The 4766-nt window shown below is 45.4% G+C and overlaps 1 non-coding gene across 1 annotated transcript; it reads left to right on the top strand.

Annotated features, from left to right (window-relative positions):
• The first annotated feature begins 1491 nt into the window (after positions 1 to 1491).
• Trnaa-cgc (transfer RNA alanine (anticodon CGC)) lies at positions 1492 to 1564 on the top strand. The gene has a single exon. It is a non-coding gene; the product is annotated as a tRNA-Ala (tRNA).
• Positions 1565 to 4766: the final 3202 nt, after the last annotated feature.

Below are 4766 nucleotides of genomic sequence, written 5' to 3'. Positions count from 1 at the left end.
CATACGGATCTCCTCCTGTTGCTTGCTTGTTTCCGACGCATAATTGTCAGTTTACTGTAAACCATGGACCCTCACTTTGACCATGGGACACACAAATTCCGTCGCAATTCAATAGTATACGCTCCATCCTACTTGTGTGTAAGCGACTAATGTGGATATCCTTACCATACGGAATTTCTCCTAAGAGTCACGCGACACACAAATTTTGTACCAGTTGAATAGTACACGGTCAAGACGACTTCTATCTAAGGGACTAACGTGGTTGCAGTCACCATACGGAAATTATCCTAGGAGTCACATTGCTAGTTTCCACCGCATTACTGATAGTTTACCGTAATCCACGGACCCTCACATCGACGATGCGAAGCACAAACTGCGTCGTGATTTAATAGCACAGGCTCCAGCAGAATTCTGTCTAAGTTTCTGACCTGGGTACGGTCACCATATAGAACTTCTCCTAGAAGTCACGTTGTATATATCCGACGCGTCACTGCCACTTTACTGTAATCCACGGACCCTCACAATGACGATGCAACACACAAATTGCGTGCTAATTCATTATTACAGGCTCTATCCAACTTCTGTCTAAGCGATCAACGGGGTTACAGTCACCATAAGCAACTTCTCCTGGAAGTCATGTTGCTTGTATCCAAGGCATCGCAACCCAGTTTGCTGTAATCCACGGACCCTAATATGGACGATGCAACACCCAAATTGAGTCCCGATTCATTATTACAGGCTCTAGCCAACTTATGTCTAAGCGATTAACGGGGTTACAGTCACCATATGGAACTTCTCCTGTTGCTTGTATGTTGCTTGTTTCCGACGCATCATTGTCAGTTTACTGTAACCCATGCACCCTCACTTTGACCATGTGACACACAAATTCAATAGTATACGCTCCATCCTACTTCTGTCTAAGTGACTAATGTTGATATCCTCACCATACGGAGCAATCCACGGACGCTCATATTGAGGATGCGACACACAAATTTTGTCCCAATTGAATAGTACACGATCCAGACGACTTCTATCTAAGCGACTAACGTGGTTTCAGTCACCATACGGAATGTATCCTGGGAGTTACATTGCTAGTTTCCAACGCACTACTGATAGTTTACCGTAATCCACGGACCATCACATTCACGATGCGAAGCACAATCCGCATCGTGATTTAATAGTACATTCTCCAGCAGAATACTTTCTAAACTTCTAATGTGGGTACGGTCACCATATAGAACTTCTTCTAGGACTCACGTTATATATATCCGACGCGTCACTGCCACGTTGCTGTAACCCACGGACCCTAACATTGACGATGCAACACACAAATTGAGTCCCGATTCAGTAGTACAGGCTCCAGGCGACTTCTGTCTCAGCGACTACGGTGGCAACGACCACAATATGGAACTTCTCCTGATAGATCTGTGGCTTTTTTCCTACACATCAGAGCCAGTCTACTCGAATCCTCAGTCTCTTACATTGAGACCGAGCGAGGTGGCGCAGTGGTTAGCGCACTGGACTCGCATTCGGGAGGACGACGGTTCAATCCCGTCTCCGGCCATCCTGATTTAGGTTTTCCGTGATTTCCCTAAATCGCTTCAGGCAAATGCCGGGATGGTTCCTTTGAAAGGGCACGGCCGATTTCCTTCCCCATCCTTCCCTCACCCGAGCTCGCGCTCCGTCTCTAATGACCTCGTTGTCGACGGGACGTTAAACACTAATCTCCTCCTCCTCCTCCTCTTAAATTGAGGATGCGACACACAAATTGCGCCAGGATTCAAAAGTACAGGCTGAACCCAATTTTAATCTAAGTGACTAACGTGACTACAGCCAGCATGCGGGACTTCTCATGGGATTCACGTTGCTTCTTTCCGGCGTCTCACTTCCAGTTTACTGTAAATCATGGACCCATACATTGTCAATGGGACACACAAAGGCCGAGCGGTTCTAGGCGCTTCAGTCTGGAACCGCGTGACCGCTACGGTCGCAGGTTCGAATCCTGCCTCGGGCATGGATATGTACCGTGTCATTAGGTTAGTTAGGTTTAAGTAGTTCTAAGTTCTAGGGGACTGATGACCTCAGATGTTAAGTCCCATAGTGCTCAGAGCCGTTTTTTTGACACACAAATTGCGTCGCGATTCAATATTATTGGCTAAATCTGACTTCAATCTAAGCGATTAACGTGGCTACTGTCTACATATATCACTTCTCCTTAGAATGACGTTGCTGGTTTCCGACGTATCACTGCCAGTTTACTGTAATCCACGGACCTTCACATTGATGATGTGTCTCATAAATCGTGTAAAGTTTCTTCATGACGCGCTCCCGTTGACGTCAATATAAACGATTAACCTGGCTTCGGTCACAAAACGGATCTTCTCCTGGCTATCATGATGTTTGTTTCCAATGCATCACTGCCAGTTTCCTGTAATGTATGTAGATTAGGTTCAAATGGTTCAAATGGCTCTGAGCACTATGGGACTCAACATCTTAGGTCATAAGTCCCCTAGAACTTAGAACTACTTAAACCTAACTAACCTAACGACATCACACACACCCATGCCCGAGGCAGGATTCGAACCTGCGACCGTAGCAGACCCGCGGTTCCGGACTGCAGCGCCAGAACCGCACGGCCACCGCGGCCGGCTGTAGATTAGGAAATGTAATGTATATAGATTAGGAAATGAGACACTTAAAGTAGTAAAAGAGTTTTGCTATTTGGGGAGCAAAATAACTGATGATGCGCTAAGTAGAGAGGATATAAAATGTAGACTGGCAACGGCAAGGAAAGCGTTTCTGAAGAAGAGAAATTTGTTAACATCGAGTATTGATTTAAGTGTCAGTAAGTCATTTCTGAAAGTATTTGTATGGAGTGTAGCCATGTATGGAAGTGAAACATGGACGGTAAATAGTTTGGACAAGAAGAGAATAGAAGCTTTCGAAATGTGGTGCTACAGAAGAATGCTGAAGATTAGATGGGTAGATCACATAACTAATGAGGAAGTATTGAATAGGTTTGGGGAGAAGAGATGGTTGTGGCACAACTTGACCAGAAGAAGGGATCGGTTGGTAGGACATGTTCTGAGGCATCAAGGGATCACCAATTTAGTATTGGAAGGCAGCGTGGAGGGTAAAAATCGTAGGGGGAGACCAAGAGATGAATACACTAAGCAGATTCAGAAGGATGTAGGTTGCAGTAGGTACTGGGAGATGAAGAAGCTTGCACAGGATAGAGTAGCATGGAGAGCTGCATCAAACCAGTCTCAGGACTGAAGACCACAATACACAGATATGTCGTAGTTCAGTAGTACAGGCTATAGCCAAATTCTGTCTGAGCGACTAACGTTTCTACAGTCACCAAATGCAACTTCTCGTCGGAGTCACGTAGCTTGTTTCTGACGCATCACTGCTTGTTTATTGCGTTCCCCGATCCCTCACATTTACGTGCGACCCTCAAATTGCGTCGTGATGCAATAGTACAGACACCAGCTGACTTCTATCTAAGCGAGTAATGTGGCTGTCGACACCATACGGAATTTCTTCTCGGAGGCACGTTGCTTGTTTCAGACACTTCACTGCCAGTTTACTATGATCCACAGACCGTCTCGTTGACGGTGCGACATAGAAATTGTGTCACTATTGCATATTACAGAGAGCAGCTGTCTTCCATCTAATTGACTAATGTGGCTAGAGTCACCATACGGAACTTCTCCTAGGAGTCACGTTCTTTGTATCCGGCGGCGCATCACTGCCAGTTTACTGTAACCAACGGACCCTCACATTGAGGATGCAACACACAAACTGCGTCACGATTCTGTATTACACGCCCTCTTCACGTTAATATAAACTACAAACCTGGCTACGGTCACCATACGGATCTTCTCCAGGAAGTCACGTTGCTTGTTTCCAACGCATCACTGCCAGTTTACTCTAATCTATATACCCGCACATTGACGACGTACACACAAATTGCGTCGCGATTCATTATTACAAACACCAGCTGACTTCTGTCTTAGCGACTAATGTGGCTGTCGTCAGCATACGGAACTTTTCGTGGGTGTCACAATGCTTGTTTCCGACGCATCACTGCCAGGTTGCTGTAATCCATGGACCCCTACATTGACTATGCGACCCACAAATTGCGTTGTGATTGTATAGTGTAAGCTCCTGCTGTCTTCTATCTAAACGACCATCGCGGCTACAGTCACCATACAGAAATTCTCCTGGGAGTGACGTTTCTCGTCTTCGACGCATTACTGCCTGTTTTCTGTAATACACGGGCCGTCACCATCACGATAGGACACAAAAACTGCGCCATAGTTCAATAGTAGAGGCTCCAGCCAACTTCTGTCTAAGCGACTAACGTTTCTACTGCCACCGTACAGAAATTTTCCTGGGAGTCACGCTGCCTGATTCCGACGCATTGCAGCCAGATTGCTGTGATCCACGGAATCTCACGTTGACGATGCAACAAATAAATTGAGTAACGATTCAATAGTGAAAAGGCTAGATAAAATTCTACTCATCCATCAAGTTGTTATTACGTCTGAAACGTCCCCTTAGAAAAATTGTACATGACTGTGCTTAAACTGACACACAATATTTTTAGCGCTACGCAATCTGATTTTTAAAAATCCCTACAAAAGAATGGCCCTGACTCACATTAACCTATACCTTTCACAAATCACTTACCTCACAAAAATCTTGGTTACTCGAACTACTGCAATACAGCGAGCGCCACTACTGCCAGCTAAATAAAAGAT

This window comes from Schistocerca cancellata, unplaced genomic scaffold (assembly GCF_023864275.1).
Source record: "Schistocerca cancellata isolate TAMUIC-IGC-003103 unplaced genomic scaffold, iqSchCanc2.1 HiC_scaffold_1106, whole genome shotgun sequence".
Taxonomy (NCBI): domain Eukaryota; kingdom Metazoa; phylum Arthropoda; class Insecta; order Orthoptera; family Acrididae; genus Schistocerca; species Schistocerca cancellata.
Note: the sequence above shows the minus strand (reverse complement) of the source record. Positions and strands in the feature narration are given on the sequence as shown.